The following is a 23,119-nucleotide window of genomic DNA, read 5'->3' on the forward strand; positions in this document are numbered from 1 at the left end:
AACTCAGTAGTTCTCTGCTCCAGGGTATGTATATAGTTTGGGTGCCAAGGGCATCGAAGCCAGATGCTGGAAGAGATGATCCCCTGGAAGAGCAAAAGGGAAGCATGTTGGAATTCAACCGGAAAGGGGAAGTTCGGGAGGAATCACTCTGCCCAGCATGCCCTTGCAGGGTCTGCTTCTTGCTGGCAGTCAATCCAGACACCACCACCTGGTATCTAGAGCTCAATTGCAATCTCTCTTCCTCAGATTCTTCATGTATAAGACAGAAAAATTAATGGTGTTTAACTTATAGAGCCATGAGGAAAACTCACTTATCTTCAGATGTGTAAGTCACATGTAAATTGTACAGAATTCTGCATGTACTGGGGTGGGGACTCGGTGTAAGCAGACAATCTGATTGTTCACAGATCTAGATGAAGGACACCTCTGTCCACCCCCACCACCATGCACACACAGTCCCCATTATCCATAGATCTAGAGAGAAGTCCATGAGTCCAGAACTACACATGTCTATCCTCACTGCCATTTCAAGGAGACTGTGGTGCAACTGAATGATGGCTCCTCCAGCAGGCAAACCTGCCTGAGGACATGGCTTCCATTTCTCACCAACACTGACTGTGGGCAAGGTTCGTAAACAGTGAAGTCTAAGTGCCTTCAGGCTGAGGTTTCTGGGGAATATGGTCTTGCTTTGGTGATTTACGTATTCTGATCTGTGGGATCCTTTTAAGCCTCTTTCCTGTACCATCAATTAACAGTAATTTGGTCACCACGTACCCTTTTTTGCTGACAACATTCTAGTGATCAATGAGTTGAGAAGAAAATCGTTCACCTGTCACATTTTTTCCCCTCTAACTCTTCTACTCCCACTCTTCAGTACCAAAGATGACAGATGCTGTATGTTACAAGACCACACGCCGAAACGCGTCTTTTAAAAATCTAGAAATTTAATTGGGAAAAATCAACATACTGTAAATTTAACTGTTTTAAAGCAATTAGTTCAGCAGTCTTTAGTAGACTACCATTTCTTGTGACCATCATCCACCTGGTTCCGCACCATGCCCATCACCTCCAAGAAGAGCCCAAGTCCATTAAGCAGTTAAGTTACCTCATTCCTCCCTTTCCCATGTCCTGTTCTCTGTTTCTGTGGGCTTATCTCTTCTGGATATTTTATGTGGATGGAACCATAAAATGTCTTGTCTTTGTATTTGACTTGCTTTTACTTAGTGTTACAGAGGTTTAGTCATGTGATATCATGTATCAATACTTCATTCCTTCCTATGGTTGAATAACATTCCATTGTGTGTCTATTACTCTACTTGGTGTGTGTATTTGCCTACTGGTAGGCATCTAGATTGCTAGCACCTTTGCTCCATTGTGAACACTGCTGTGATGGCATTGGTTTACAAGTACTAAAATATTTGTTTTGAGTTCTTTAGATCGGAATTGTGGGAGTCATATAGCATTTCTATCTTCCAGACCCCAAAGTATCACTACACTACTACTGTTTCACATTTAGAAGGAGGATCTTTGGTCTAAAACAAATCAGTCTTTATGATTAAAATTTTCTCCTTTCTGAATCTGATTGAGCCATGAGGTGGAGAGATTGCCCAGTGGGAAGAAGGGACAGAATCACCCTGCTGCCTCTTTAACCCATAGTGTAGGAAGGTGCCAGCCCTGCTGCCCTTTGAAAACCAGGGAAAAGTGGGAAGGGTCAGAGAGGGGTGTGACACTTACAGATCACTACATGCAGTGATTTCAAATGATAGTCTATGCATTTACTCCTAATAGCAATTGCCTACAGTCCTGGGGTCACCAGGGTATGGGTATTCGTTGTCTGTTCTGTTCTAAGTAATTGGAAGGCAAGTATGTGACTAAATTCTTTAGATCAGGCCTTCCAGAACCATCTGCTCTTGATGCCAGCTGGTAGACAGGAGAGTAGGCAGAAGGGCAGGACTTCTGAGGCAAAACCCAGAGGGTTAGGACCAGTAAGAATCTGTGTTTGCCAGTGGGTGGATGGAACAAGTCAGAGTGTCAACAGGAGACAGGATAAGCCAGGAGGAGCCTGGGTCCAGGCCTGAAATTCTATGGTTCTGGTTCCCTAAATAGGTTGACCCTGAATGAGACTGCCATACTGCTGTGGCTTCAGAGTTTGTCCTGCAAACAGTCTCCAAAGTTCTATGTCAGTGACTGGGTCCTAAGGGTTCTGATCCCCAAAAATGCATCAGTTCATTAATAAACTAATGGTTAATACAAGAAAACTGTTTTGTTATAAATGTGAGCTCTCTTTGCTGGGCTTGTACCCACTGTATTGTAGTCTCACTACGTGATGCCCTGCCCTACTTCAGAGTCCTCACCAGCAAGAAGACCTTCATCAGATGTCATCCTTCAATCTTGTACCTTCCAGTCTGCAGAATTGTGAGTGCAATAAATGTTTATAAACTATCTGGTCTGTGATGTTCAGGGGCAGCAAGAAAAACAGACTGAGAAAGGTACGGAGCTCATGCTTCCTGATTCTCCCACTAACTGTAGTATCAGCTGGAGGCGAGGCTATGAAGAGAGGGTGGGAAAAAGGAGCCTGGCTCAACAGGTTTCTACAGGAGCTGTGTGTGTTTGTTTGCTTTGTTGTTTTGTTTGAGACTGGCCTCAAACTCATGGCAGAACTCCAGTTTCAGTGTCTGGACTATTGGAATTATGGGTATGAGCCTTCACACCCTCTTGAGAACTCATTAAATGAATGTACATGGAATGAATCGTTACCCAGATATCTCTGAAAAGATACTGGTGTCATGAATTACATTGCAAAGCCTGCTACCTGACAAACATTGTCTCCTCTCTGAAAATAGTCATCATAGCATGTATCTCCAAGGATAGACCCCAGAAGCAGCATTGTGTAAGCCAAGTGTGCTGCCACATGCTTGTGATCCCAGAACTCAACAGATCTAGACTCAAAGATCAGAAGTTCAGTGTCATCTCTGGCTACATACAAAGTTTGAGGCCAGACTAAATTATGTAAGACTCGGGAGTGGGGTGTGGAGGAGTGGGGGTCGGTGATCGTAGCTGGCATTCTTCCTCATGTTGCCCAGTGCTTTGATGAGAACCACTTCTTACTTTCCTGGAGTACTGAAGGCGGCTCCAGTGATGCCCCACAGTAAGTAGGTGAAGAAATGGGAGTATGACGGCTTTCATCACCTATCTTTGTTGAGGACCCCAGCCATGTTTCCCCCTGAGGTGTGGGAGATTTCTTGGAGCATCTAGAGAAATCCCAGACCATGCTGGGGAGAGGCAGTTCCTGGTAAATTGTGGCGCCTCAGACTGCCACAGAGCAACAGGGGTTCTTTGAATAATTTCTTTGTTTCGCTGGGTCAAGAGTCAACTTTGTCCCTTGTCTATAGGATAACCAATTGGAGGACCTTGTGCCCTTAGGATAGAATATCTTTCTCTGCTTGCTAGGTCACTGCCCTGCAGGTGGCAGAGAAGAAATTCCTTCCCAGCTCTGCCCCTGCTGCTAAAGGCAGAACACTAAGAGAAGTATGGAGATAGTGATGATGATGATGATGATGATGATGATGATGATGATGATAATGATGATGAGTGTGTGTGTGTGTGTGTGTGTGTGTGTGTGTGTGTGTGTGTGTGGCTGAAGGAGTTTTGGTTTCCTTTTGGGTACCCTGCAGAGGACTCAGTAGGCTGCTGGACACACTGCTTGGTGCAGCAGTGCACACAGCCAAGCTCTGACCTGACCTCCCCACCCCCTTTTAGACTTTGTGGGACTTGTGTACGATTTGGAATGCAGATGAAGGACATCCTGGCTCCCAGCTGACCAGCTCCTCTTGTGACTTGGAGACCCCATTCTCTCTTGCCCGGCCCTACTGGCCACAGGCATAGTTCTCAGAGCCCCCTCTCTTCCCCCTGTGGCCTGGCCTTCCCAGACCTTTCCCTCTATAGACAGCTCTCCTAAGGCTCTCTCGGGCTCCAAAGCAAGCAGCTCAGGGACTCCATAACTGAAAGTACATATCTTGTCATAGAACAGCAGCAGGGACCAGCTGCTGCGCCAATTCTGCAGGAATCAGTGCTCCCCGGGGAGTCTGGGCACCTCAGAGCCCCGGGATGGCTGCTGCCAATTCTTTTAATTGTGTTTGCATAAATAACACCAGTCGCAGGAAGTTGGGGGCCACATTTCAGGGCTGTCTCTATACTTGTTACTGGACTATGCTGCCAAAGAGGCTAAGTCTTTGTCCCTGGAACAGCAAGTCAAAAGCTCTGAGGGTTTAGTAGGGCGACAAAAGTCTGTGTCTCTTTTTGCTTTTGACCGAAATCCACCAGGGAGGAGACACCCTGGGGACGGTCGGGAAGGGCTGTGCCAGTCGGTTCCCATCACAACCTAAAGCACCAAGCAAGGGCCAGGGTGCACCGGACTGCGCCTCTCAACTCCTCCCGCACCCCCCCACCCCGCCCCGCGCGCTCGGGGGCATGCAAGATCAGGGCTGAGCTGTGCTAGCATGGGCTCAGCCTCAGTCCTGCCTACCCAGGCGGCGATCCTCACCCCCACCCCTACGTGCTCTTGGGAGCTGCGTGGTCGCTCAGGGTCAGTCTGTTGCCTGAGTGGCAGCTTCTAAGGAAGGAAGAAGCGTTGTCTGCAGATGGCTTATCAGCCGGCTTTCCTGTGGCAGAGCGCCGCAGTTTTCCGGGGACGGTTGCCACCCCCGGGATTCCCAGCCCCGCCGCCGGCTGCCTGGTGCATGAGAGCAAGAGCGGGATAAATAGGCCATTGTGAGGCTACTGCGATCCAGGTTTCTTATCAAATGATCCACCAGAGAGAAGAGAGATTCTGCCCCCTCTGTCAGTCATCTCAGCTTCTTCCTGCCTCTTCACAGTTACAGCCATTTCCAGTTTTTGCAGTTTTCCAGGGAATGTTTAGAAAGCAATTTATTAGTCCTTGTCCTGTAGGAGGTAGGGACCTCAGGAGGCGTGCCCTCCAATAAGTGGCTTGCCCAGGGTTGGCTTTGGGGCACAATGTTTCTACCTCGCTTCCCAGTGCAGACACATCTGTAGACAGCAGTGCCGTATCAAATTTGCAGATCAGTAATCTGGGGCTTTTGTGGGCATTTTTTTATTTTATTTTATTTTTTTTAAGCTTTGAACTGGCTGGTTTACGGACAAAACTCCAAGGGAGAAAAAAAAAGTGGAAATTGTTCAGTCCTTGGAGACTACTGCAGATTGTAGCAATTTGGGGGAAACTCAGTACTATGGATAGTTTCTGCTCTTGTAGCTGAAGCAGCTGCATGACTCAGGAGGGACTGGGGGTTCCTAGTGCTGCACTTGTTTCCTAGACATTGCTAGGCACGGTGGGTGCCCTCAGAAGGGGCCCCACGCCGGACTGAATGTTCTCCAGTAAGTCTTGAAATGCTTAATGTTTGTTTCCCAACAGGTGCTTGCACATTCACACTGTGTGGTGCCACAGTTATGGAGCCACGCCACTCAGCAGGAGCACAAATTCATTTGAGTGGACCCTAATAAGGTCCCCTTTCGGGACGGTTAGTCCATAAGCTGTTGACTTCTTTCTTTTTAAGTTGGTTGTTTCTACGTTTTAAGTCAGTTGGGCTACAGACTAATGTGGTCCCTAACACGGAGGACATCTTGAGGAACTGGCTCCCTGGCTCCCTAACAGAGACAGAGAGTATGTGCAGACCAGACTTGCTGTATTCCTTCTGCTCACAGGTCCTTTGTCAGGAAACCTGGATTCTGTGCACACAGTACTTTCCAAGATGCTCATTTATGCAGCTATTGCCTCTCTTCCTTTCCCGCTCTTCCTTTCCCTAGCTTCCAGATGTTCAGACAAAACGAGGGTTTTGAAATGGACTCACTCTAGAAAACCCTTACACCAGTGCTTCTCAACCTTTTTAATGTTGTGACCCTTTAATACTGTTCCTCATGTAAAATCATTTTGGTAGTTACTTCATAACTGCAATTTTGCTATTGTTATGAATCATAATGTAAATAATTTTTGGAGATCAAGATTTGCCAAAAGGGTCGTGACCCGCAGGAACCACTTTCCCAGACAACAGAGAGTGTGGGGACTTGGAAAGAATAAATCATTCCCATGGGCCGTGTTAATTCATCCAACCCTCTTTATAGTGTTGCCTGTCTCCAAAATTCCTAGATGGATGCCTTCTACCTCAGTGTGATAATATTTGGAAGTGGGATCTTTAGGAAGGAATTCTCTTTAGATGAGGCTCCAAAGGTGGAGCCCCCATGATGGGATCAGTGTCCAGACACAGAAGGGAAGAGGAATTAGTGACTTTCTCTCTTTACCATCTGAGCACTCAGCTAAGACAGTTATCAGCAAGCAAGGCGCAGGACCTTCACCAGGACCTACACTGGCTTGTGCCCAGATCTTGCCTCTTCAGCCTTCAGAACATAAGAAATGCATGTCTATTGTTTATGCTGCGCAGTTCATAGTGTTTAGTTAAAGCAACCCATGCTGAATAGATGCTTCAATAACTCTTGAGGAATGAATGTATGACTGGGAATTCCCAAGAGATAGATGGGTAAATGTGGGGTAGTGCAAAATCATCAGGAAAAAGGCACTGTTTGTCTACAGTTTAAGAAACACCTGCCTTTGCTTAAAAGAAACAAGCAAATGGAGCTGCTTCTCTTCAACAGTCTTCTATTATTGCTGCTCCTTTGCTTATTAACTTATAATTTCAATTTTCATTTACTCAACAAAGAGTGTATAAGTCAGATATAGATATGACTCTGGGATACAACAATAAAAGGATAATTCTCTGCCCTGGAGTCAGCTCAGAAAACTGGGGCAATAAACCAGTAATAAAGAGTGCAGTGAAACGTAGAACAAACCACCTAGCAGGTGTGTTTTAGGGTCACAAAATATTTAACACAGTATGTTTGCTCATCACTCACGAATTCCCTAGGAACCCAATATCTTTCTTAATGAACTTCATTCTGTCATTAAAAGATAAGGGATGATAACTAGGATGTTTGGACACTCGACACACGTTTTCTCAGTTGCGACTTGCAAAATGATTTATTGAATGTACTTAAAACGTCTGTTGTGTAGAAACTGAGAGTAAATTGTTCGAGGCCACAAGGAACCCAGAAGGCAGTGGGGGTTTGATCCAGCTAGCCTCCTTCAAAGTTCATCTTCTCAAAACCACGTAGCCTCCAACAGACACTCTTCCATATGTTGGCCTTCCTTTCAGTACACACTGGGGAAAGGGGAATAAGTTTGCTCTCCCTCACTGTTGCATCACTCTTGTTTTCATCAACAATGTACAGATGCCAGGTACTCCAGATGACTTCTACAGGATGATAATAAACCACTAGCATTGATGGAGATGGGCAATGGGGTATAACAGAGAAATAGGTCATGGTTCCAATGGGAGAGGCTCTCTGAGGGCATCCAATGCCTTTAAATAAGTAAGTAGCCCATTTGACACAGCAATAGGAAAGTAAGGGAACTTCTTCCTTCTGGTCAAGAGGATGAAATTTCTAGGCTACATAGAGTCCCAACATTCCAACCTAACAAAAACATGAATGAATTAATCCATTGGATTGGTCAACCACCTGGCCAAGGGAACACTCCTCAGGAGTGTAGTGTCACCCTAGGGATATGGGCTCATCATAAGCCTTGCTAAAAGAGATGGGCAGAATAATTATCTCTTTAGCAAGACACTGTACTTTTGTTTCCAGGATTCCCACCCCTTACCTCAATCCCATAACCACCATGATATTGGTTGGGTCTGTCTAACTTCCTGCATCCCAACTTTTTCTTTTTTCTTATCTCTTTGAGATACTGTCCAGAACCTAAGTATGCATTTTTTTCTGGTACTTTGGGCTTCCTTAGTCTTTATTGAAAGCTCCTATCTCCACCATGTGGTTACTAGTCTGCCACCTGTCTGTCTTCCATTCCAGCTTAACTCTGGAAACCCCCTCCCCCAACATATACACACTGGGCCCTTTTTCTTTCTTCCTTTTCCTCCTCTGTGCCCCTGCTAAGATTTACAACTTACACATGCCAGGATTTTTCTTTTAATCTCTGATAAAAAATTGTCCTCTTTGAACAAATTTCAGTCCTGCTTGACTTTCAAACTTTCCTGCCTTTTAAAAATTCATTAAATTTTCATGCCACAAAGAAGCCAGCTTTTTAGTTCCATTTCCAGAAGCCTCTTTAGGTTGGTGGGGTTAATGGACCCAAGAGCTAGACTTCAATTTTTTGGCTTAGGGTCTTGGAACCCTGCAAACAACATTGAAGAAAGAGAAAGGTGACCCTGTTGGGACAGCATGATGACAGGAGCAGGCCAAAGCTGAAGGAGAAATGCCTGGGGCTGAGGTCAAGTACAACACAGAATACTAGAAATAGTCCAGGTATTCTGATGCCCCCTCAGCATGTATCCCTGTGTTTGCAGCCTTCAGCAAGGTTGGCTTGGGACAAGTGGAGCAAATCAGTTGGCAGTTTTCTTAAAGGATATTTCTTCTTTCTCTGAAGAATCTGAAGGCAGATTTCTAGGCTGCACACTCAGTCTTTCCACAGGGGAGAGGTTCTCTGTGATTACATTTAGTTCCATCAGCCAGGAGAGTCCCTTGGTCTGACCTTGACCTGAATGTTTGAAAAAGTTGTGAAATGAAGACATGATGGGAGGGAAACACATAAAGAGAATAAAAAGACATCCAGGGCAACACTCTGGGGGCTCTCTTGTGTAGGAGTTTCAGAACACAGAACAATCTCAGTTGGCCTTCTAGAAGGCCATCTGAATGTTACATTATTGTCATCGTCCATATTGAGATAGTATCTTCCTATGCAGCCCTGGCTGGCCTAGAATTCACAGCAATCCTCCTGCCTTAGTTTCCTAAGTGGTGGGTTAACAGGAGTGCACTGTCATGCCTTGTTTGTTACTGTTGTTACTAGAATAAGATAGTGAACACTAATTCTAGTGGAGTCCATGAAGGGTGTTTATCCTATAGGGCACTAACTTCACTTGTAGGGTGGGGTCAAATTTAAAAAGATCAGAAACAAGAGTATGAACAAAGGTCTCATTTCTGTGACGTTTTGGAAAAGACAGAAACATTTTTTTTGGCCTGGAATCACCAAGTCACCAAAGAAATTAAGTGGGTTGTGTGTTTGTTCTTTATTAATTTGTTGTAAGGGCAATGACTAGCCATGGTACTGTGTGGTATGGGCAAATAAGCCACATGCTCATCTGCTCTCTGGGAGTTTATCATGCCCATGGGAAATTAAGAAGAAAATATACATGAACTTGAGATTTAGATCTATTGGGAGCTTAACTGAGGACCAATCAGTGACTGGCTGGACCACTTTGGTTGGTGTGGAACAAGCCAGAGAAAATGAGGTTTGCGCTTGGTACCTTCAGTGAGCTCAACATTAAGGAGTAGCCAGGAGACCAAACAGTCAATGCCTAGCAGAACACATACCCCAAATCTCCCACTTCAATATGAAGATTACCTGGAGCAAAAGACTCTTGAGAAATAGCAGATGCAATAAGGGCTCTTTTAATCTCCCTCCCTGCTTTGCTTTGAACAAACAAGAGATGAGACTCCCATTTGAAAGATGCCCTCCCTGTACTAGGAAAAAAAGAAACATTCTTTGATGGGGAGTTAGAGCCAAGAGAATTCTGTACAAACAGACCTTGTTAAAATAGTTATCTTCCTTTAGTTTCCAAAAATAGTTGAGTTATTTTGCCAGACCAGCTTCTTTTTACTAAGCCTCACAAAAAAGCATGTAGATTGTGTTTCTTAGTGTCGTTTCCTTGTGTGTGCTCTTGTGTCACATAAAACATATAGAATTGGGATGTTTTTGTTGCATTAATCTGTGTGTGTCAATTTAATTCTTGGACTCAGAATTCCTGAGAGAATTAAGTTGAAGCCTTCACTCTATTTACACCATGATTGCTCAAGGCCCCTCCTACAGACTGAGCAGGTGTCTTACTGAGAGATACATTTCCACCTGCTAACAAGTAGGACTAGAGCTCTGCTGTGCATTGCTGTGATAGTGGTGGTATGTGGGAGCTCTCTCCTATATCACTGTAATGTGTAGTCTGAATAGTCCTCATTTTTCCATCATCCCCTCAGTGCTGCTCCTTGAGCAATGGCCTCAGCATTCTTCCTGAGACCAGGTACCAGTGGTAGAGATAGAGTTGAGAGTTTCCAGAAAAAAAAAAATGTCTGAAAAGGTCTATAATAGTGATCCCCAGACAGACTTATATTTGATAATAGAAAAAAAGGCATACTGATATTTGGGCAAATTTTAGCACAGTTAGGGGCTCTAAGTTCCCTGTAATAACACTCACAGGTACTGTACAGTATATCCAATGTCCCTAATACTGAACAAAAGTCTTAAAAGCTATAGACAGAGAAAATTCCAATTTTCAACAACTGAGTTATAAATTTATATTTCAGCCATTTCTGAGTGAACACTTACTCACCCTAACCCCCACAAACTGTCTAAAGAAGAAGGAACATGCTCCTCCACCACATTCAGTCCCTGCTCTTTGTCTTTAGTCAAGTGTGTCTTATAAAAACAAATGCTTTATCCCAGTGTTCACCAAACTTACCTGGCCATGGACACTGGAACACTGGGATTGTGAGTCATTTGTTCACTTCATACTGGACGATGAAGAACATGGATGTGTCCAGAACACAGTCTGAAAGTGCTAGCTATCATGTTTTATGCATTATTCCTAAAATATGAGGGGGCTAAGGCCTCTGTACTGTCTTACAGACTCCAACCTCTGCAGGATATGCTACTAAAGTATTCACAAATAATTGACAGAACCTTGATAATAATTAACCTTGATAACAACCCACTAGTTCAACATTAAACTCCCTTGCTTGAACAATGTACCATACGCATTGATAAACATCATTTTAGTTACAAAGTTATCATTTAAATTGGATATCAATTTAAGAAAATTTTTTTTCATAACAGCTTACCCAGTGAGACAAAAGAGAGCAAATGATAGAATTAAGGGCTCAACTATAAGCATGCTGTCTTATTCAGAGTCTGGTAGTAGGGAAAAAGTGATGAAAACTTGATGTGTAGGCACGTGCGTGTACACACACACACACACACACACACACACACACACACACACACCACTGAGTGTGCCAGGATCATGATTCTCCATCTTCAACAGTACTTGATAGTAGCTGCCTTCACATTATTCAAACAACTCAAATGTCTACTGATAAATGAATAGACAAAATGTGGAATATGCACACAGTCTGGGATAGCTGCAATTATCCTAATTCTTCAGCCTAGGGGGGGGGGGGAAGGAAATTCTGAGTCAGGCTATAATGTGGATGAAATTTTAGGACATCATGTTAAGTAGAACAAGCCAGTCACAAAGAGATGAGGACTGGATGCTTCTGTATGAGAAAGGACCTACTGTGCTCAAATTTATAGAGATGAAAAGAATTGTGATTATTTGGGGGGTTGTGGATAAAAGAAATATTTCCTTGTTTGTTTTTAGAATTTTTGTTTAATAGATGAAGTTTCAATTTTATTAGAGGCAAAGTAATGGCTATTGCCCAACAATGTGGATATATTGAATGCTACCAAATTGTACATGTAAAGGTTTAATATGGGCTGGGGATGTAGCTCAGTGGTACAGTGTGTGCTTTCCATATACCATATACAAAGCTCTTTCTCGGTGTCAATGAGAATCCCCCCCATCCCCGCTATAATTAAGATAACATAGTTTGTCACTCATATTTTGACTCAATTTAGAAAGCTGTGTGCCACTCAGCACACAGAAAGTCAGTTTTTATGGTAGAATTACAAACTTAGATCTTATCACTTTTCTTTATGTTAAGCTACTGCTCTGAATTTGTGTAAAGAGTTCCAGAGGCTGCACATGAAACAGCAAGCATAAAGGTACCATATGCTCATAAATCATTTGCTTAAAATAGTTAAGATGTTAAATTTTACATCTATTTTAGTACAATTTTAAAAAAGAATATATAAGTTTAGAAGTGTCACAACTGCAATCTAGATGCCCCTCAACTGAAGAATGAATACAGAAAATGTGGTACATTTACACAATAGAGTACTACTCAGCAGAAAAAAAAACAATGGAATCTTGAAATTCCCAGGCAAATGGATGGAACTCAAAGAAACCATTCTGAGACAGGTAACCCAATCACAAAAAGACAAACAGGGTATGTACCCACTCATATATGGATTTTACACATAGAGCAAAAAATTACCAGCCTACAATCCACACCACTAGAGAAGTTAGGCAACAAGGAGGACTCTAAGAGAGACATGCATGGTCCCCCGGAGAAGGAGAAAGGGACAAGATCTCCTGAGCAAATTGGGAGCATGGGGGGAGGGGAGAGGGAGCTAGGAGAATGAGAAGGGGAGAAGAGGAGGGGTGAGGAGGACATAAGGGAGCAGGAAGGTTGTGTGGGGGGAAGAATAGAGGAGAAAAAAATAAGAGATACCATCAGAGAGGGAGCCAGTATAGGCTTAAAGAGAAACCAGGCACTAGGGAAATGTCCATCTACAAGGATGACACCAACTAACCATCTAAGCAACAGTGGAGAGGCTACCTTAAATGCCCTCCCCTAATAATGAGATTGATGACTAACTTATATGCCATCCCAGAGCCTTTATCCTGCAACTGATGGAAGTAGAAGCAGACACCCACAGATAAACACTGAACTGAACTGGAATCCAGTCGAAGAGGAGGAGTGTTGAGCAAAGTGGTCAAGACCAGGCTGGTGAAACCCACAGAAACAGCTGACTTAAATAAGGGGGAACTCTTGATCCCCAGACTGATCACTGGGAAACCAGCATGGAACTGATCCTGACCCCATGAATGTGGGTGTCAGTGAGGAGGCTCCGGAAATCTATGGGGCCTCTTGCAGTAGATCAGTACTTATCCCTAGCTTAGGAATGGACTTTGGGAGCCCATTTCACATAGAGGGATACTCCCTCAGTCTAGACACACAGGGGAGGGCTTAGGCCCTATCCCAAAGGATATGACAGACTCTGAAGACCCCCAAAGGAAGACCTCACTCTCCCTGGGGAGCAGAAATGGTAGGATAGGTAGGGTGTTAGTGGGGACAGGGGAGGAAGGAAGGGGGAGGGAACTGGGATTGACATGTAAAACAGTCTTATTTCTAATTTAAATAAAAATGGAGAAAAAAATCAAAATGTAAAGAAAAAGAAGTGTTACAGCTGTAGATAGAAAGAGAAACCTAAATATGCTTCATTTAAATATTTCTGAATATTTAATTGCTGGAAATAAATGGGGTGGGTGCACATGTATGTGGGAATACATAGCATAACACACTATGGTGGTGGTGGTATTTTTGCTTACTTGTTTGTTTTGTAATGAGACAGGGTCTTATGTATGGATATGTAACTGAGGATGACCTTGAGCTTCTAATCCTCCTGGTTCTACCTTCTCAATGCTGAAATCACAGGTGTGAGCCACCATGTCTGGTTCTATATGGTTCTGGGGGTAGGACCCAGGATATTCTATATTTTCTACATGCTAGGCAAGCACTCTTCATTGAGGTACATTTCAGATGACCCCCATAATAACACACACACACACACACACACACACACACACACACACACACACACACACACACACTTCCTTTTTTTTTAAGTTGACTGCCCATATATATTTCCTTTGAGACTCTCCTAAACTTAAGAAGATAAAACACATTTGGAGTTTCTATAATTCCCACTGAAGGTGGCAGTGCTTCATTCTCTTCCACTGTGGTAGAGAGCACTGGTAGTCACCAGCATCCCAGATGTCCTCTTTTGGGATTTCTGTTAATTACTTCCTCTGCACCAAAGAAGGCCAGAACACCAGTTCCCAACGAGTGCCAGTACTGCACCTACAAGCTGTGGTTCCTTTCCCACATGCTTTTGTTGCTCTTTTGCAGACTACATAGAGCGGATTCCAAAGACTTAGAAGAATACATACATAGTTGAAAGAAGAACAAGCCTTGATGCCCAGATGACTGTACGGAGCCAAGTCCTGCTGAACCCTGCATGGGGATGTGACAAAAAATGAGAAATAAACTTCTCACTTGGAGTTTGAACTTGTTCAACACTTAGGTACTCAGACTAAAACAACCATAGAAGGTGCTAGAGACAGGATGTATACTCATGGATCTACAAGCTAAAGGGTTAGGTAGGTTACATGAAAATTACATGTTTCATGACTCCTAAGTGCAAGTGCTTCATGTTGCTTAGAAACTGTAAAGCAAATATGTTTACATAAACACAGACTATCCCTGATCAACAAATATCTTGAGGGAAAGGCACTTTATTGGACCAGAATGTTAATGCCTCCATTGGGCCAGCATAGCTGATGTAGTCGAAATCAAAGTGAAAAGTTTTCCAGGAGAAGGTGGAATGAAACTCAAGGGGAAAGACTCAGAGATCCTTTCAGAGCTGTTTGAGACAGGGTTTCTTTGTGTAGTCCTGGCTGTCCCAGAACTCACTCTGTAGACCAGGCTGGGCTCGAACTCACAGAGATCCTCCTGTTCTTGCCTCCCGAGTGCTGGGATTAAAGGCATGTGCCACCATTGCCTGGCCCCTTTAGAATTCTTATTCCACAAGTCTCGAGATTTAAACTGTATTATTATCATTAAGCAATGATTAGTGTTGACAAAATAGGCTCTTAGTAGCTCCCCCAAATAGTGTCCATGCTGTCCTGCTTTTAGTCTCTTCCCAGCTCTGGGATCTAGGCCTGTGATACAGTCTGGACTCCCATTTGTTAACTTCACTCTGTGGACTGGAGGCCGGAGGTCTGCGGCCCAGAATTAAGGACATGCCGTGCTTTGACTTCTGCCTCAGTAGACCTTTGATCAATGGTGCTGCCGTCAGTCCTTCATCCTTTCCTGTGTAGAAGGACTCCCAGATTTATACTGAGTTTTCCATGTTTGTAGCTTTTATGTCTCCTGGTCAAAGTCTACAGAGCACATTTTTTTTATCACTCATCAATAAGTTTATATGAAAACATAACCTCATCTCTTTGCCCAGGGTTCCACCCACTGAGGCCACTGGCCCTCTCGAAGTAACCGGTATACTGCCTCACTCCTTATCACTTGCCCACCTTGTCAGTTCTGGAAAGAGTCTAGCTCTTTTGGGCACTTCCAATGTGCTCCTCTGTTGTGGGTGATGTATTACCAACAACACAGGCACTGGGAGTCAGTGAGTATCAGAGGGTGCTGCAGACTCATTTATTAAGGAAGTTAGGCCTGCCTTTATAGCCCCTCTCAAGTTCCCATTGGCTCAGGCAGCTGACTCTAAGGTCATAGTGGAAGGCTTGGCTCAGGGAGGAAGTGCCTGCCCTACTCATTTGAGTTAGCCTGGGCAGGTGACTGCAGCTTGGGTAGGCTGCCTGGTAGTTTCTCCTACACTCCTTCTGTTTTTGTCACACTATGCACCCTGCCTTCCTTAAAGCTCAGTCTAGAAGCCACCACCTCAGAGATGCCTTCTGTCTCTGATCCACCCACCTAAAGCGGACCTCTCTATTGGTCACCTTTTACGTCCTCTCCACCCTCTGAGCCTTCCCCTTCCTCTAGTCATTGAAGCTACAACAACCTTGTCCAGGTGTCCCCAGAGAGCTTGTGACCTCATATGTTGCAGTTCCTGCTTCAAGATTTCTCTGATGCTACAGGAGCTCTGTGCCGGCATGACCTGGAAATAGGAAATTAATCCATGGGTTAGTGAGAGCTAATGGATTGATGAATGTCTCTCATCCATTGGGTTGGGTATTTCTAAGATTATTCTACATGGTTTCTTGGTGTCCAAGCAAAAATGTCCCCATGGCCTGCACCACTGTCCTTAAATGACCTACTGATGTAATACAGAATAACGATAAATCTTTCAGCCCACCGCCACGTTAAGGTCACAAGTAATGCACAGAGACTTATATTAGGTACAATGGTGCTGGCCAATAACTAGGATTTCTTATCTGCTATCTATGTCTTCAGTATCAACCATAATTATTAATCTATATATTTTATAAAGACTTATCTGATCGAGGACACCAGGGGCATGCGTCCTCTCTTATCAGGCTCACATGGCGGCTCCAGAGAAAAGAGCATGAGGAAGAGAGCAATTTCCTTCTTGTCCCTGCTTATATTCTGAGTCTGTCTGCTATGTCACTTCCTGCCTGGATCATAAGACTTCTCTTTCCTACATTTCCCAGAATCTTCCTCCTCTCCTAGTCCCTCCTAACTTGCTTCCCTATTGGCCAACAGTACTTTATTTATCAACCAATAAAACAAACATATACACAGAAGGACATCCCCCATCAACCTACTAAACTTTAAATGATTCTTAGTGTTAACACATCTCCCTTGTTTTCCTTTTCCTGACTGTTGTCTTTTGGATCAGCTTACAAAATAAGATACCTGCCCACAATCCTTTGCCAAGCTCTCATGAGAATTTAGTATCAAAACATCTCCCTTATTTAATGTCACAAGACCACCATTTCTATGTTTGCACTCACTGGAGCTTATATTAATTCTATTTTTCTATGAGTCTATTATATTTGTATCCCATTTAGACTAGAATGTAAATGCCAGAGGCAGTAATCTCGCTTATTTCCAACAGTATCTTCAGCTCCTATGGTGCTGTTTTGACAGGCATGTTACTGCTAAATATATATTAATGGATGAATAAATTTAAAAACAATGTTTTAAGAACTGCACTTATCTTAGGCACTGAGAAGCCATGTGGCATGCTGGTTCAGAGGAAATGATTTGGATTCAGCCTTTTTGCTCAATTCCTGATTCATTTACATCACTCAGTCTCTGTAACCAGGTCTCTACACCAGACTGAGTGACTACCTCCATTTGTGAAGTGGAGTTGGTAAAAGTACCTGGAACACGGGGCTATTATGATACTTAAAAAAGCTACCTATAGCCAAGTGGTGGGGGCGACACCTTTAATCTCAGCACTCAGGAGGCAGAGGCAGGCAGATCTCTGTGAGTTTGAGACCAGCTTCGTCTACAGAGAGAGTTCCAGGACAGCTAAAGCTATACAGAGAAACCCTGTTTCAAAAAAAAAAAAAAACTACGCACACTACACGCAAAAGCTACCTACCAAGCCCTCAGGGCAGAGCCTGGTATATGATGACTACCTAGGACAGTTTAGTGCTTTCTCAAACCTTCTCTTTTCTAGAGCCATTTAACGGAATTCAGGTTAAAATAGTCATTTTAAAATCATGTTTAACATTCATATTTTAAGTCTTTCAAATATGCCATTCCTTTTGCCATCCCTTGCAGGAATCCATGGGTTGAACAGCACTGGAAGAATGATCCATGTCTGAGACTCAGATGACCTAAGTATGTAGTGTTATGCTTTAACTGTGTCATGTGATTTCATTCTTCCCCAGATGTACTGTGGGAATGTATTTGAATTAATCAAAAAGTAAAGAAAACTAATGCTAATGTGCAACATGCTAATTCCTCCTTCTCCTTCTTCCTCTTCTCTTTATGTCTGTTGAGGGCTATGTTATTCCCATGTGTGGATTTAAGGTTGTAAACTAGACACACCATTTCAGGCTCTGAAGTGCTCTTTTAGGATTTGTAATAACTGCTGACCAAAGGTGACTTTAAGAAATGTTGCTAGGGTCTGGACAGATGGCTCAGCGCTTAAGGGCACCGGCTGCTCTTTCAGAGGGCTTGGGTTTGATTCCCAGAACCCTCATGGCAGCTCACAACCACCTATAACTCCAGTTCCTGGTGACCTGATGATGTCTTCTGGATGTCTCCAAGGACACCAGGCACACATGTGGTACACAGATACACATGCAGGCAAAACACCCAAGCATATAAAAATTTTAAAAATTAATGCATTTTAATATAAAAGAAATGCTGCTGGGAGGCTGAGGAGGTGGCTTAGTTGGTAAAGTACTTGCAGCTCAGAGAATTTAAGTTCAGATCCTAGCACCCAGCCTGAAAACTTGGGCATGGTGGTGTCTGTAATCCTGAGCCTGAGAAGGCAGAAACAGAAGGATCTCTGGGGTTTGGTGCCTAGCCAGTTCAAACCAACTGATAAGCTCCAGGTACAGTGAGAGACCTTGTCTCTAAAAAAAATAAAAATAAAAAATAACCTGGAGAGTGATTGAGGCTAACACCTGATTTTGACCTCTGACCTCTACACACAGGTCATACACATGCAACCCTCCCCCCCACATACACATATGTACACACACATACATAAAGAAATGCTGTTGGAGTGAAGGTTGAGAACAGACACTGTTAATGTCATAAATGTACCTCATAGCCTGAGCACACAGCTGCCTTTTCCTCCCCAGCCAGGACAAGGCCTCTCCAGGTAGGAGGACCTCCTGCCCTATTGGTTCTGGCCTTCTGCCCAGCACTCTGCCAAGGGACTGTGTACCTCCTTCATACTCTGAGGAGTGTTTCTACTTCTGTTCCATTGAAGTTCCTCTTTTTGGAGAAATCCCTGACAGGAAAACCCAGGGAGAGTCTTTGGTCAGGGTTCACAGGCTAGGCTTCAGGCAACTGTTTGAAGCAATTCTTAAATCCATTCGACTCAAGTAGGGGAAGAAATTAGAATTTGGGTTTTGTCTTGTTTGGAGGTGATTGTGTCAGCGTGTGGGAGGCAGCGATGTTGATGCCTGGATGTTATTCTTGGGCTGTAGAAGAGAAGAGAGGCAGTGCTGCTGTGACTCTTTTGTCATTGTTCCTTGAGCTCCCCGTTTTCAAAATTGCTCACCCACTCTTCTCCTGACTCCCCCTGCACTTTCCCTGGTGACTAATCCCCATCTGCCTCAGAGCCAAGGCAGCTAGCTGGGTTCTGTGGGTCAGGCCTGGGTAAGGCAGGTAGCTAGGCAGAATGGCTCTGGGAAACAGATGATGAGGACCAAGAGGTTTAAAGTCTTAGGAGTTTTCTTCTAAAACAGGTGTAATGCGAAAGGACAAAGCAAGAGTTCTAACCCAGGGGAAGTGTGGAGACAGGGAAGGGGCTCTGGTCTCTCTGAGCTCTAACTTGAGTGTTTGTTTCCTTGAGTGGGGACAAGTCATCTTCTCATTGGTTTTCATTTCAGTTTGGAAGCTGGCAATTCTACAGGAGCTGATTTAGGCCTTTACTTCATGAAATCTAGTTCTGCCATTGTCTTAGCATCATATAGTCTCTAACTATATACACAGTCTCTCTCACACACACTCTCACCTATACATTCTCTCTCACACACACTCTCACACAATCTCTCACACACACACTCTCTCATGCACACGTTCTCACACACTCACACACATACACACTCTCACCTACACACATTCTGACACACATACTCACATATACACTTTCACACACACACTCTCAACTACACATACTTTCACACATTCTCTCATAAATGCACACATACACACTCACGAACATTCTCACAGACACACACACACATACTCTCTCACACTCACACACACACACTCATACACACTCAACACATTCTCACACAGTCTCACAGCACACTCATACACACTCTCATCTACATACTCTCACACACACTCACATTCTCACACACACACACATACCTCACATACACTCTCACACACACACTCTCTCTCACACACACACACTCTCACACACACACATACTCTCACACACACACTCTCTCTCACACACACACATACTCTCATGCACTCACACACATTCTCACACACACTCACACACATACTATCACACACATTCTCACACAACTCTCTCACAACACACTCACACACTCTCATCTACATCTCTCACACACACTCACATTCTCACACACACACACACATACCTCACATACACTCTCCCACACACTCTCTCACACACACATACTCTCTCTCACACACACTCTCTCTCACACACACACATACTCTCACGCACTCATACACATTCTCACACACACTCACACACACTCTCATCTACATCTCTCACACACACTCACATTCTCATACAACACACATACATACTCTCACACACATATTCTAACACATACACACTCTCACACACATTCTCACACACACACTCTCACACACACTCACACACATACTCACACACTCACACACACTCACACAATACTCTTACACACAGATTCACACACTCTCACAGCACACTCACACACACTCTCATATACATACTCTCTCACACACTCACACACATACATACTCTCACACACATTCTCTCACACACAGACTGCCAGGAAGCTGTATGGTGGCATTAGCTACTAAAGTACGATTTTTGTGCTATTATTTTTCAAGCATATTAAGTAGATATATAATTCTACTCTGTCTTGCTTTGTTCCTTCAGGTTGGACTTAACCTAACCTCTGGGCATGGAAGGAGACTCTGTAAACGACAGTAAGGCTCTCTGAGATCTGTGTGCACATAAATGTAAGAACAATAGTGCACTTAAATTACAAGCTACTTCTTCAAAAGTTCCTCTAAACTATCCCATGGCCACTTTGTTTAGTTCTATCCTATTATCACCTCCGATTTCTTGCCTCATTGCCATGCCTGTCCCTATTGTAGCTGGAAATAGAATTTTAAGAACACCTAAAGGTGTTTTCAAATGACGCCAGTAAACAGCTTTAGCCGACACCTCCAGTGTGGCAAAGGGATACAAGCCAATACAGACAAGGAGTAGGAGGTTTGCCGGTAGCTCTGGGCACTGAGACCTCAGGACTGGTCGGGTGAGGCAGACTGCAAATCAAGCAGCAACACGCAGGGGAGCCAGGGAGGATTCAATCATGTCACTTCTTGTAGGAGCTCCCTTCATAAGAAAAGCAAATTTTGAAAGAGGTTGAGCCCTCCTTTGGTCAAAGCCAGCGAAGAAGTTTGCCATGGCCAGGGTGGGGGGGTGGGGTAGGGTGGGGGGCTGGAGACCAGAAAGGCTGACTCAGCACCTCCTGTCTGAGGTCTCAGAGTGGTAACAGAGCTTGGTCTGCACATCCTCACCCGTGTTTGGTGTCAGGAGCTGTAACAGACACTTCAACATTAGCCAGTGTATTTACTAGTATATGGATAGATGGTACCACCGCAAGGAGGTACTTAAGAGTACTATGTTAAATAAGAGTGTTGGGTATTTTATACTGTCGATAATACAGGGCTTTGTTCCGATCCATACTCTTCTGTTAAATGAAAAATGAAGGTCTTCTATAGATACATAGAAATCCTCAAAAAGTTACAGATAAAGTACTTAAACAGTGCCTAGACTTCCTGGAGCCTGATACTGCTATCCCACAATTCTGTAGATTCCTGATGGCTTTATATGGGAGGAAATCTGCTTTTATGGCGGTCTGGCCTCCTAGTGGAACACTTTGCATGCAGGGCTGGTCACAAGTTAATAGACAACAAACAACCTTAACCAGAACAAGATTTGTTATACAAATACTTCACCTGTCTTGTCTTTTGGTTGAGCCAATTGGAGACATGCTCTACATTACTCCATAGGGGTCTCCAAATGACTGACCTCCAAATGTCACTATTAGCAATCAATGGTCATTGGCATAGCCTGCACTGCTTCCACATCTTCCAAGGTTCATTTTCCCGACTTTCCTGACCTTCTGGGATCACCATCCCAACTACACATGGATATTCAGTATCAGGTTCTGGGAAGTCTGAGCTAAAGCACCGTGGCCCTTGTTGCACACATCTTTGGTTATAATGATGTTAGGGTGCACTCTGAATGCTCCTGCCTGCCCTCCTCACCCTTCCTTTCCATGCACCAATTCTTTTCAATGTCTTCTTCCACCTTCACAAAAACACACATATGGATGGATCAAATGCAGACTTTTGTGCCCTTTATAACTAGCCCCTGCTCACATGTGCACACACACACACACACACACACACACACACACACACACACACACACACACACAAGAAAGCCAAACCACAAAGGCGTAGGATGTTGTAGAAAGAGTCCCTGTTATGTTTGAGGCTTGCTACCCTGACCGACTTCCTTCAGACTTGTTCTGATTCCCTGTGGGGACTGCACATATGGCATAGTGCTTAGAGTTGTGCCTGGGTTCCAACAGCTCATGAAATCAGAGATAAGCAGTAGGACTCAGGCACGGAGCTCTGTATCCTGTTGTGTGGGATAAGCATTCTCTTTCCACTTCCTCCCCAGGCAGCTAGAGGATGGAAGTGTTTTTCATGAAGACAGGAAATATCTTCACTACTGCTTTGTGAACTGGGTAGAATTATCCTAAAAGAGCAGGGCCATTGGGTGAGGAGAGATGTGTGGGTTGGATTTTCAATGAGCAATTAACAATAGTGTTCTGTGGCCACACCCTGCAGTTTCAAACAAGGGAAAAAAACAACTTGGCAAAAATCAATCTGCACTGCCTTCTTTAGATGTGTTCTCCAGTGTGGCCTTCTTTGAGTTGTGTTATCATTTCACTGCTGTACTTGCACAGGATTATGTGCCAAGACGCAGAAAGCCCTTTCTTGGCTGGCTTTCAGCGTGCACCAATTTCAGTCATGACAGTTGAGTTATTAAACAGAAGCAAAACAATTTGAATTTCAATCAGTGTGGGCTTGAAACTGTGAGTTACTTGTAAGAAACATGAACTTGAGACTGCTAGATCTTCAGTACATAAATCACTTTGTATGTGTATTGGTGTCCAAAGACATCCATTTTGCAAAGTTTCTCAGTGGCAGGTCACCTTGTATCTGTCAATGAATTCACACTCAGACAGCAAAGTATGTCATTTTGAGCCTCCCTGTCTTCTAGTGATAACTCCTGGGGCATTCTACAGCATGAATCATTGATAGAGGGAATGGGCCATCAAAATTAAAGTGAAGAAAAGAAATGAAAACACAGGAAGTGAAATTCCAATCAAATGTAAGTGGGGCTTATAAACATAGCGTGTTGACACTGGGCCATCTCAACTTCCCCTAAGCACACAAAGGAACTCAATGAAGGTGAATATGCTGCCAGAGAGAGGGAATAGATATGGAAAGAATGGAAATGGACGGACAAATGGGAGTGATGCTACATACTCTTCTTCCCATCACCACACCAATAGAACCCTTAGTGATAATCTAGGGCATTGAAAGTTAAAATGCTAGAAGTGAATCAAAATTTAGACAA

This window comes from Cricetulus griseus, chromosome 2 (genome assembly GCF_003668045.3).
Source record: "Cricetulus griseus strain 17A/GY chromosome 2, alternate assembly CriGri-PICRH-1.0, whole genome shotgun sequence".
In the NCBI taxonomy this organism is placed as follows: Eukaryota; Metazoa; Chordata; class Mammalia; order Rodentia; family Cricetidae; genus Cricetulus; species Cricetulus griseus.